This window comes from Hemitrygon akajei, chromosome 20 (genome assembly GCF_048418815.1).
Source record: "Hemitrygon akajei chromosome 20, sHemAka1.3, whole genome shotgun sequence".
Lineage (NCBI taxonomy): Eukaryota > Metazoa > Chordata > Chondrichthyes > Myliobatiformes > Dasyatidae > Hemitrygon > Hemitrygon akajei.
The window spans coordinates 30,828,489-30,841,664 of record NC_133143.1 but is presented as its reverse complement, the minus strand read 5'-3'; the positions used below and the strand labels follow the sequence as shown (position 1 = coordinate 30,841,664).

Here is a 13,176-nt window from a genome sequence, read left to right as displayed (position 1 = left end):
TAGCAACCAAGGTTCAATTGTGATCTTCAATGATATTTATAAGGCGTCTCCATGTTCTCCTAATGAGCACATGGGTTTCCTTTAGTGATCTGATTTCCTCTCACGTCCCAAATATTAGCCACTTGGCATGTTAGCTGACAGTGTAAAATGCAAATTGCAGCCCCACCTCACCCTCAATAAAAGAAGTGGGATTAATATGAATGGGCAGTTGACAGTGAGCATAGACTTGGTGGGCTGAATGGCCTGTTCATGTGCTATATATTTCTGCAAGTTTCCTGCAGAACCATACAACTCAAAATGTGTTTTCCAGTCCATGGTGACTTTCCCAATTCATTGAAAGAGTGAATCAGATTGTCCTCTGATCTTTCTGTTGCAATTTATTTCCTTCCATATTGGCTGAAGATCCTATTTTTCTGCTGTATGACTGTGATGCGATGATTAACAGTTCCTTTCTCCACAAGTACTGCCTGATCTGTTAAGCATTTCCAGTATTTTCTGTCTTTATTATTAACTACAAATGATGTAAGGCAGGGAAACCATTGAGCTCAACTAGTCCATCCTGATGTTCATATCTCTCTATTGGGTCTCTCAATCTCCCTATCTCCCCAATTGGATTCCCAAATTGGGGTCCACGGACCCCTTGCTTAATGGTATTGATCCATGGCATGAAAATGGTTGGGAGCCTGTAGACTCTTCCTGACTACCTTTATCTGAATCTATCAGCACCACTCTCAAGTCTCTTCTTCTTCAGAGGTTTGTCCAGTGTTCCTCAAGTGTATTGATACTATTTGATTTCCATCAGCGTCTGTGGGAGCAAGGTCTACATTCTCACTGATTTTTGAATTAGAGGGTTAAGAGACCCAAACTTTGCCTTCCTGGAATGTACTCTTACAATTTTGGTTATCATTCTTACCTGCACCCTCTCAACTGACAGAATTATTTTTGTAATACTGCAAACAGAAAGGTGCAAAATGTGTAAAAGCTAAAGTTTGCTACAGGTTTAGCACAACATTCCTAATTTTCCATTTCAGTTCATCTTAAAATAAATCCTAGTGTTTGCATTAATTTTCCTAATGTTGGGCTAACCTGTTGATGCAAGTTTTGGTGAAGTGTATGTACTCCAAAGCCAACTCGCATTTATCTGTGTTAAAATTCATTTGTCCAGACTGCAATGTTATAAACTTCCTACTGTAATTTGCTGCTATCCTTGTTGGTATTGATAGTTCCCATTCCTCCCTTTTTGACCTCACGGCGAAAACAAAATCTACATTTAGTATTAACCACAAAGTTAGAATTTGCATTATTGAGTCGGGGAAGTTACAACAAGTTTCCAGTGTAGATAAAGAAATCAGATTTCATCAAAATGATTTCCTTATTTGTTTTATAATTTTCCAAGGATAACCAAATAATGTACTTCCCTTTCCTAGGTTAAACTCGTTGAACGATTTTATATCACTTAGTGCTGCACTTGGCGTTAAAAAAAACCTGTAAATAGCTATAACAGAATATATTGCTGCTGCATTGTACATAATAGGCTCTACATAGCTGATGGAGATTAATTTTATATGTTACTGAATAAATAATTATTTATTGGGCTCCTTAAACTGAAGCCTGTGTTAATGTTGAGTGGCAGAGCTTAAACAATAACAAATGAATGTATTAATCTAAAGCTCACATATCAAAATCCGTCACTTAAAAATCAGACGTTCGAATAGCTATCCACAGCAGCTTCTGGAGAGCAAAATACCACTGCATTTAAATTGCAAAAGCTTGCAACATTGAGATTATTAAGGTGTTTTTGAACATTTTATTGACCAGAAATTTTGGGTGTTGGCATCATTTTATAGATCACATTGCTTCTTATTACCAATATAAGAACTGCCTCTGAAGCAATTTCCCCTCTAATCCCACAGGAGGTATTAAGTGGCATTAATAACCATGGTTTAGGAAGTTCTGCAGTACTTTCAAAGAAATTGTAAACATTTCAAGGCAAAAGGTTCCTAGGGTCATTCCAGTCAGTTGTTTGTTCCTCAATTAAAATTGTGCATGAAGAAACTTGTGGACTCTTTTTTGCAAATAAATCTAATATTTTATTTCTTTGATCTGAAGAATTTCAATCCTTGCAGCAAGGATAGACAGGGTCGGATTTTCTTGTAAAAGAGGCTGGTGGCCTTTAAAATCAATCAACCAATCAATGCTAGAGTGACATAGATAGTTTCCTGGACTATTTTTGATATTCTAAGCAGGTTGGAAAGATACTTCTTAGAATTGTTCCCTTTTAACTGGTCTGGGATTTCATCTTTCCTTTCCTCTTCCCCCAGCTTCTCCCGTTGTTCAGTGGTTTACATGGATTGACAGGAGAGTGTGTGTTCACTTTGTCATTTTGCTAAAGGGGGTTCTTTGTTTCCAGTCCTAGAATGAGTTGATGGAAGGTACCAAATAGGCTGTTTTGCCACTTAGCACCAAGCTGGGCAATCTTGCATTGATTCTGTTATGGTTATTATTCTATAGATTTATTGAGTATGCCTACAAGAAAATGAATCTCAGGGTTGTATATTGTGACATATCAGATTCAGATTCAGATTCAGTTTATTGTCATTTATAAACCACAAATACAATGCAGTTAAAAAACGAGACAACGTTCTCTGGAATGATATCACGAAAAAGTATCATATGTACTTTGATAATAAATTTATCAAGGTATAAATTGATAATAAAGTCACTTTCTTTCTATTAATCAAGGCTCAGTGTTTGTGCATCATAGGATGGTAAAAGAAGGGTGAATTTGACACCTAACATTTTTATATTCAGAAACTGTGTAAAACATTGAAATTACATTTGCTCACCCATGATCATTTTTGTGTCCAAAAGGTGTAAAAAAAAAAAGCAATGTACTTTGATTTTCCAGAGATTCTTCCATCTAGTTTCTTCTATGTGTTTCTCTGTACTAAATACAGACCCGTTACATCTAGAGCTTTGGATTATTTTTAAAGTCATAACAGGCAGAAAAAGAAAAGGAGGTGGATAGCTCCATTAATAAAAAAAAAGATTTTAGTACAGTTGGGTGAAATGATCATTGCTCAAAAGATCACAGCATACAAATAATCTGAGTGAAGACCAGAAGTAGTAAGTGCAAGAAATCGCTGTGCGATTATAACTATAACTACACTTTGAGGTTAAGCACAAAGCAAGAAACAACAAAACATTAAAAAGTTTCATCAAAATGACCTCCTAATAGGGAGTCAAGAGCTTGGGGGGAATATGGGGAAAAGCAGAGTTGACAGCAAGATCAGATCAGCCAAGATGTTAGTGAATAGCAGAGCAGGTTTCAGAAACTATATTCCAAGTAGGCATCCTCCTACTCTATTTCTTACTACTGATATCCATGCTAAAGGATTCTCTCCACAATGACACAGTTTTAACTTTGAAAGCAAAGAATGGGAATCTGTATGCATGATCTCTGTTTGAAAGACAATATATTTTATTATTGATGTGTTATCCTGTGGCAATACTGTGACCAGCAGAGCTGTTGAGTTACAGAACCTTCAAATGACATCTCCTGGATCTGGTGAGTAAACCAATTTACTCTGCAACTAGTGATACTGGCTGTCTGTTCAAACTGCCGATACTTCCTACCAGCTACTTTCTTGCAAATGTCAGAAGAGTGACAGTATTTTCTCAGTGGAAAGCTATTCATTTACATGAATATGATTCTGTGACACTCTGCCTAGGTGGAATTATCAAGGTACTGCATTCCAAGCGAACAGCCCAACTGTGCCCAGGCATCATGAGAAGGTTTGCTTATCTCTGCTTCCCTGTCAGTGCAAAAATGTAAAAAACTACTGAGAGGATCAAGGATGGTCCTGCTTACTGAAGGGATATATTATCAATTAAGGAACCAATCCTCTGATCCCTTTCCACAAACTTGTGTGAGGTCACAATCACAATGTTATATACATTAGTAAACAAAGTCCATTTAAACGGAGGCACAATCAGATGGTGACAGATTGGCAGCCACTTAACTGAGAGCTACCAGGTTAAATGGTGTTCCATACCACTTCATCACAGCTGTAAGCCTAGGAGGGTTACAGAATAGAAAGGGCAGATTACAGAGTGTGAGCTACCTCTTATATTGGATAAGGTGATGAGTGGAATATGTAATATAGTAGAGTTGAGCAATGTCACATCAGAAGGATTCTCCTGGGAATTATACTGAAGGATACTGGGAAAGGTCCTGAGGATTACCATAGCAGAGGTACTAAGTTGAGAAATGTACTGAGGGACATCAGGGGAGATGATGCTTTAGAAGCTATGCCAGTGATCTCACTGGAGAGGGAATGGTTTACCAAAGGATATGATAAATAAAGTGATATCATGGAAGCTGTATCAAGGATTATCATTGGATGGATGAACTGGAAGGTAAAGTGTGAAGTACCACAGTGAGGTGATAGAATAAAACACAAGCTCCATGATAAGCTGGAAGATGTTACTTATTGGCTTTGTTGAAATGAGCAAATCACAATGTTAGCATGATATATACTCAGCACTAAAAGCACCCTTTTTTTTAGAATATGTTTGCAACTGTTTTCCATTTCCCACATGAGCACTAGAGGCACAACATTTGCTAAACAGCTAACAGAAGCAGCAAAAAAACAGCGAATAGAAAAAATATTTAGCTGCTCAAAATAGTCTTTCGATGTCCCAGATATCATACAGCTAATATTCCTTCTATCCAGCCCTCAGCAACACCAACCCATCCCTAGGATGCAGATCTTTCCCGTAGTCCTAATAATGACCAACCCATCTCTCACATCCAACAATGCATAACACTACCACAAGATTCTTCCCTAAATTCATCATGAACAAACTCGCTCCTTCTGCAAGCTTTACTGCTTGCAACGCCCAGAAGTCACAAAGCACAAGTCTATCTCACTGGACTTGATGTCTTTACTCTTCACTTGCTGTCTTCACTAGACCAGATAGTTGAGTTCATTTCAGGGATGTTCCACTCCAAGGGCTGAGATCAGAGTTCCGATGGACAAAGTTTGCTTCTTTCTTGTTTAAGACATCCCAACAATGCTGACTGTGGCTTAGTTTGTTATTCCATCCAAAAGCTGGTACCTCTGTCATTGCTGTACTCTATTAGTAATTTGTTGGGAGTCCGCTAAAAAGTCTGGCAAAGAGGTGGTGGTGGAGTTAGAGGATAGAGTTACAGTGCTCTGGGGTCGAATGAGTCAGACTAAGGTGCCCGACATGAGTACGGTTCTTCCACTCATCCTGGCTCCAACTTCTCCAAGGAAGCCTAACACATGTTCTCATTTGCAATTTTATGAGGTCTGATGTGTTTATTTCAAGCAGCCATCAAACCATCTGAGGTACACAAAAAGAAAACTTTTTTCTCTCTAATAAGGCATTGCTCTGAATTTAAGCAGAAATCTGAATGGAAGTTCTGTGGCCCTTCTTGTCCCCAGTTTACTGGTCAGAAGTTGGACAAAGCAAGGATCGAGAAGCTGCTTTTCCGAGGCTTTTACAGCATCGTTTGCAACTGAAAATATTTGTTCCCCAAAATATATCGAAGTAATTCTATTAAAGTTGAATTACGGATAAAAGTTTGAGATATTATCTTCCTTATAGTCCTAGGTCTGGGTAATACTTCATCAAAATGAAAACAGAATAAATCAAGACTGTAATCATACCACGTGCTGGCATTTCTGAGATGTAAACTAATTCCCAATCGAGAAGAATTATGTTATTGCAACTCGTGGTGTACTTCTCTATTTCATGTTAGACAATGTATTTTACAGGCAAGTACAATATTGAGCTGGTCTCCAGAGCATTTATAGTGATTAAAAACAGTGAAACAATATTACAAATTTATGAGGTTGACTATCATTTTAATACATGCGTAGCTTTCATTTTGCTTTCTAGACACAGGATTCATACTTAGATTTCTCAACACAGAAAAGACAAGAATATTCAAACATGCCTGGAGAGAAAAAAAATACATTGCATTATTTTTCTCTGCATCGACTAACTATACTGTATTTCATATACTGCTTTGTATGCTATTAGGACTAATAAGGCTCCATCAATACTATCTCCCCGAGTTTTCCAAAGGGAGGTGATAGGCAGATGAGGAGAAGGGGTAGGAGGGAAGCCAAAACGGGAAATGGAAAAGAGAGAGAAAGGGAAGGGGGGGGGGGGAAATTACTGGAAGTTAGGGAAATTGACGTTGATGCTGGCAGGTTGGAGGCTACCCAGATGGAATATGAGGGAGGCTCCTCAAACCTGGGCGTGGCCTCATCGTGACAGTAGGGGAGGCCTTGTTGGAATGGGAACGGCAAGTAGAATTAAAATGGAAGTCCACTGGGAAATCTTGCCTATTGCAGACAGCGAAGTTGCTCTACAAAGTGGTTCCCCAGACTACTTCTGGTCTCAGAGATGTGGATGAGGCTGCACCAGGAACACCTGATACAGTAGACGACTCGGAAAGATTTGCAGGTGAAGTGCTGCCTCACCTGGAAGGACTGTGTGGGGTCCTGAATGATGGTCAGAGAGGAGATGAAGGGGCAGGTAGTACTTGTGCCTCCTGCAGGGATAAGTGCCAGGAGGGAGATCAGTGGGTAGGGATGAATGGACAAAGGGACCATGGAGAGAATGATCCCTGTGGAAAGGGGAGAATTTTTTTTGGGGGGGGGGGTTCAGGAAAGATGTATTCAGTGGTAAGATCTCATTGAAGATGGTGGAAGTTATGGAGAATGATGTACTGAATGCAGAGGCTTGTGGAGTAGTGGGTAAGGACAAGGGTGACTCTATCCTTGTTATGAAGGTGGGAAGATGTGGTGTGGGCAGATCTCCGGTAAATGGAGGAGATGTAGGTGAGACCCCACATCTCTCTTCTCTTCCCTTCCATTCCAAATTCTGGCTCCCCTCATTCCTTCTCTTCTCTTCACTTGCCTATCACCACACCGCCTCCACCCCAATCCACAGTGCCCCTCCTTCCCTTTCTTCCCATGGTCCACTTTCCTCTCTTATCAGATTCCTTCATCTTCAACTCCTTACCTTTTCGTTCTATTATCTCCCAGCTTCTCTCTTCACCCCCTTCCACCCCCACTCACCCACCTTTCCCCTCACTTGTCAACTTGTACTCCTTTCCCTCCCCCCACCTTCTTGGTCTTATTTCCTAGTCCTGTTGAAGGGTCTTGGCTCCAAATGCCAACTGTTCGTTCTTCTCCCTGGATGCTGAGTTCCTCTAGCATCTTGTGTGTGTTACTCTGGATTTTCAGAATCTGCAGTATCTCTTGTGTTTATGACATAAAGCTGAGGCTTTATAAGGCAAGTTTGAATGGCAGAGCAGTCTTGATGTGCTGATTGGCCTGATTCTGTCCTGCCAGTCAATCATGGGAAGATCTTTGCTCAACTTTGTCTTCAACAACAGATGAAGAGGTGGCATCAATATGATAGAAACAGAGTTAAGGTTACTTCAGTGAATAATTTTGGATTCTTTGTTTCTTAGCACACAAATTCTTGTTTTCCTCATTTTGCTGGAATGTCTGCAAAGTATTCCACTTCATGATACAAAGATGAAAATTTAAACACCTTCATGCTAAGTGATATCATCTTTTGTGATTCTCCTACGGATAATCTAAAAAGAATAGCCAATGCAGAATATGCGATAATATGAGATAATAATAAAAATATGTCATATCAGCCCACTGAAACCAGCATCTAATTGATGGTCAGCATCAGTGCTGCTGTGAGAACTTGCTGAGCATAAATTAGTTGTTATCATCACTATTCTTCAGCAGTCCCTTGGGATGGAGGGTGATGTACTTCTGCTCTGGTTCTATGGGCTCTGTGGTAACTGATGAGGCCAAAGTGAGAAAAGCAGGTTCTTCACTGACAGGGCAGGAGACTGACTGAGGGGTAGCTGAACTTCTCCACTACGCCTGCTACAGGGACTAGAGGCTCTCGTCACCATCCCTGATGCACTCTGAGCAGTCACGGGAAAGCGATTCCCAGCAGTCAGTGGGGAAATATTCAGCACACCCTTGAACATTTTCTCTGTCAGTTTGGTAAACTCAGTGCTCAGACTAGAGTGACTGCATCCAGACAGTCGGAACATTCAGATGGCATGAAAATTGCAATAATTTAATTCTCCATTTGAGACTATAATTTCAGGAACAATTTGTTTTAGAGAAGGATGAAAGTATATAGGAATATAGCTGGCAAATAGAAGGGCACACAATGTCCTTGTTAAAAACCTAGACTGGCACACGTGTGGGAAGCTGAATGCTGTGTGCGCTGCAATCCCTATGGTTACCAAATGGAGGCATGGCTTTCATGACTACGTGGTAAATTGACTTAGAAAAATGATGTTTCATTCAAATAGGTAGAGAGTGCTTTGAGAGGCTGGCGATGAAGCATATCAACTCCTGCATGAGACGCAGCTTGGATACACTCCAATTTGCCTACTATCACAACAGGGTCAACAGCAGCTGCCATTTCACCAGCTCTTCACTCAACTCTGGAACATCTGGACATTGAAGAAGCATACATCAGGGTGCTCTACATTGACTACAGCTCTGTATTCAACACTATCATCCCCTCAGAACTAATCAATATTCCAGGACTTGGGCCTCAATACCTTCTTGTGCAACTGGATCCTTGACGTCTTCAACAACATCTCCTCCACAATCAGCATCAGCAAAGCTGTGTGTGTGCTTGGCCACCTGCTCTACTTGCTTTATACTTATGACCGTGAGGCAAAGCTCAGTTCCAATGCAATATTTACATTTGCTCATGACACCACTGTTGTTAGCCGAATTAAAAGTGCGATGAATCAGTATATTGGAGAGAGACTGAAAATCTGGCCGAGTGGTGCCACATCAAGAACCTCTCACTCAATGTCAGCAAAACCAAAGAACTGATTATCGACTACTGGAGGGGGAAACTGGAAGTCCCTGGGCCAGTCCTCATCGGAGGATCAGGGTGGAGAGGGCCAGCAGCTTTAAATTCCTCAGTATTATCATTTCAGAGGATCTGTCCTGGGTCCAACATGTAAGTGCAATTACAAAGAAAGCACGGCAGTGCCTCTACTTTCTCAGAAATTTGTGAAGATTCGGCACGTCATCTAAAACCATGACACGGTAGAGAGTATACTGACTGGTTGCTTCGCTGCCTGGTATGGGAACACCAAAGGCCTTGAACAGAAAAGCCTACAAAAAAGTACTGGATACAGTCCAGAACACTGCAGCTCTCCTCAACACTGAGCACATCTACATGGAGCGCTGTCACAGGAAAGCAACATCTATCGTCAAGGACGCTCTCTTTCCAGGCCGTGCTCTCTTCTCCCTGTTTCCATCAGGAAGGAGGTACAGGGGCCTCATGTTCCACACCACAGATGCTGGAGCAGTATTATCCTTCAACCATCGGGCTCTTGAACCGGGGGGGTAACTTCACTGACCCCAACACTGAATTGATTCTACAACATGTGTTCTCGATATTTGTTGCTTATTTATTTATTACTATTATTTCTTTCTTTTCCTTTTTATATTTACCCAGTCTGTTGTCTTTTGCACATTGGTTGTTTGCTCATCTCTGTCATGTGTAGTTTTAATAGATTCTACTGTGTTTCTTTGTATTTACTATGAATGCCCACAAGAAAATGAATCTCAGGGTACTATATGGTGGCATATAGGTACTCTGATAATAAGTTTAGTTTGAACATTGAAAAAGATTGAAAACTCATTGATGGTAACCCATCCAGGATATGCTGTCTTTTCATCTACCATCAGAGAGAAGGTGCAAGGAGCCCAAAGGCGCTCACTCAGCATTTTAGGAACAGCTCCTTCCCCTCTACCATCAACAATAGTGAGGTACTTTATAGGCATCCGTTAGTCTCGTGAGACCATGGATTTGCATCTTGGAAGGTTTCCAGGGTGCAGGCCTGGGCAGGGTTGTATGGGAGACTGGCAGTTGCCCAAGCTGCAAGCCTTCCCCTCTCCACGCCACTGATGTTGTCCAAGGGAAGGGCACTGGGACCCAAGCACCGGTGTCGTCGCAGAGCAATGTGTTGTTAAGTGCCTTGCTGAAGGACACAACACGCTGCTTCAGCTGAGGCTCAAACCAGTGACCTTCAGATCACTAGACCGATGCCTTATTCACTAGGCCACGCACCAACACCGCGAGGTACTTACTGTTCATGAATGGACCATGAACAATAGTGATTCCTTGTTTGCACTTTTGTATTGTAACTTAAAGTTTTTTTTTAAATCTTGCATTGTACAGCTGTCACAAAACAATTTTTGCAACATATGTCAGTCATAATGAATCTGATTCTGATTAAGTAGCACTGGAGGTAGCCATTCCAAAAAATGCACAACTTCCTGGATGTAAAATGTAATTGTGTCATCCATTCACTTGTTCCTTTCCTAAATTCAATTTTCTGAATGATAGGAAGTGTGGAGTAATATACTGTATTATTACAACTGTAATCACAGAGGACCTGGGTAGGTACAATCAATACCATAACAAGATAGGCACATAAACACAGCACTGGTGATTGGTAATTAGGAGGCTAATTATCCATTATATTATTCCCTTGGAGAATGTGACTTTGAAATGTTTGAACATGGTCAGAGCACAGCAAGCATAACAGTAAGGGACTCAGTCCCAGATCCTCTACTGCCTGGTGAGACTCCCGCTACCTCGCCCCCAGGCTGCCAAGGCTTGCTTTGAAGTTCGCTGCTACTAAGAGCCACTGCCAGAGCCAATCTTCTGTTGCAAAGCCAGCTCGCAGCTGATCAATAAGACTGGCCCAGCACCATGTTCGGACTTTCTCATTATCACTGATTGGAACTGAGAGCCAATCAGTCCACAGAATCACCTGCTGCCAAAGTAATTGAACAATTCTAAGACTAACATCTATTAAAAATATTTTTAAGCTCCAAGTTGATCTGCCAGATGGTATGTAGAAATCATAGTGGAAGTCTGGGTTAGAACCCAAACCACTCCTGAAGCCCATGCTAAATTGTTTTTCCATGAAAACTTGCATCCCAAGACTTACAATAGAAGTCAATTTTCAAACATCATATATTTTATTGAGAGAATCCATGGTTCTCTATGGAGAAGCCTATTTTGAAATGTGGACATCCAAGGAGACAGCAAACAGCGTGACCAACCCTGGACAAGCAGGTGAAGAGGGCTGGAGGATGTAGAGAGTGAGTAGGGATAGAAAGGGAGCGTAGGTGAAGGACGATTGTGATGTTGTGGGTTGGGATGGAGTTGGGGTAGAGGGGCAGCTTTGGGGAACGGAGGATAGGTATGGGGATTGGATGGTAGGGGAGAGGGAGTGGAGGCTAGAGAGAGAATGAATTGGGGTAAGTAGAGTGGTGGAAGGGATAGGTATAGTGAGTGGTAGAGGAGAGGGGTGTCTGGCAGTGGCAGTGTAGACATAGTGATGCAGGGATGAGGGAGCAGAAGACAGAGAAGGGGAGGAGGAGAAGAATTGTTGTTAAGAATCTATTATTCCAGCAGCAGTTCATCAGCCTAGTACAGGTAGTCCCCGAGTTATGAACGTCCGACTTACGGACAACTCGTACTTATGAACCGAGGAAGGTGAACGCTGTCCACCATTTTAAGTCGTTGCCGTTGACAGTGTTGAATGTTTAACTTTGTATTTGGCTTAAAATTTTTCTTAGTAAGATTTACCCTGACCCCGCAACACCCCCCCCCCCCCGTTCCGGTTGGCTTGTGGCGCAGTGAGATCAGCGCCGGGCTCGCGAGTTCGATTTAGTGACAGACCACTCCCGTGCGGGGTTGATGTCGATCCAGTGACTCCCGTACCATCCGTGCAGGGTTGATGTCGAGCTCGCAACTCGACCTCGTAAAAACTGTACATCTCCAAAGTGCACTCTGGTCATGTGCCAACAGTAACTTTCAAATGCGAGATCTCTGCTGTGTGGATGGAGAAGGTCAGCAGAACAGCCACTATCTGCTGCATAAGCTCCTAGTTTCTGGGTTCAATTCCTGTAACTCCCTCCACAGTAATATTACAGGATTATCTTTGCCAGATTAACTGCAGAAGATTTCCTATCAACTTCATAGTTTGAGGATAGGCAATAAATACTGTCTTTGTCAGTGTGATGGTCACATTCTTAAAACAAAACACCGATACATTGAAATCTTGCCTTGTCTAAAGTCTCTCTGACCTCCTACATCTGTACCTTCTCTGAAAGGCACCCTATCTCAGATAATACCCAAGCAAAATTTTGACAATGCTGGCGGCAAATCTGGAAATGCTCAGCAGGTCAGGAAACATTTGCAGAGAGCGAATGCTTCGGGTGAACAAAAAGATCCTCTGTTGCAACACAAATGCCATTAAAAACGCTGAGCAATGACTGCACTTGAATGGGTTGGCCCCAGGCTCATCCGACTTGGAGCCTCAATTTGCTAATCTCCGCTGTCAAAGTGAGGTAAAGATATTACCTAGGAACCCCCCAGCAAGTTGCTAGTAAACAACCATCACAACATGACAGCTTTCAAATCTTAAAAAGGTATCTTGACTATATCTTTTCACACCCTGTCTCTTGTCCCTTTTCTCCGCTCCTTTGCCTCTGCCGCATCTGTTCCCAGGATGTGGCTTTCCTTTCCAAGACATCAGAGTTGTCCCCCTTCTTCAAAAAATGAGATTTCCCTTCCTCCACCACCGATGCTGCCCTTACCTGCATCTCCTACATTTCCTGAACATCCGCACTTACCCCATCTTCCCACTGCCTCAACAGTGATAAGAGTTCCTCTTGTCCTTACCTACCACCCCCTGAACCTTCTCATCCCAACATATCATCTCCCACAACTTCTACCAGCTCCAAGGGATGTTACCACCAAACATACCTTTACCTCCCCGTCTGTCTGCTTTCTCTAGGGATCACCTCCCTCCATGATTCCCTTGTCCATTCATCCCTCCCTGCTAACCTTCCTCCAGACACTTATCCCAGCAAGCAGCCAAAGTGCAACCCCTGCCCATTCATCTTCTTCCTCACTTCCATTCAGGTTGGATATGAACCTCCATTCAGGGACCCAAACTGCTGCACTTTTCCCTGCCTGCTTCTCTTTTTCTCCATTGAGCTCTCTCGTGGTTCTTCCATCAAAATAAAGGGGCTATAGCAGAATAGC

At 42.0% G+C, this 13,176-nt stretch overlaps 1 protein-coding gene across 12 annotated transcripts in view; it reads right to left on the bottom strand.

The window, feature by feature from the left end:
* LOC140713685 (catenin delta-2-like) overlaps positions 1 to 13,176 on the bottom strand; it is a 1,190,818-nt gene that overhangs the window by 90,320 nt on the left and 1,087,322 nt on the right. The window lies entirely within an intron of this gene.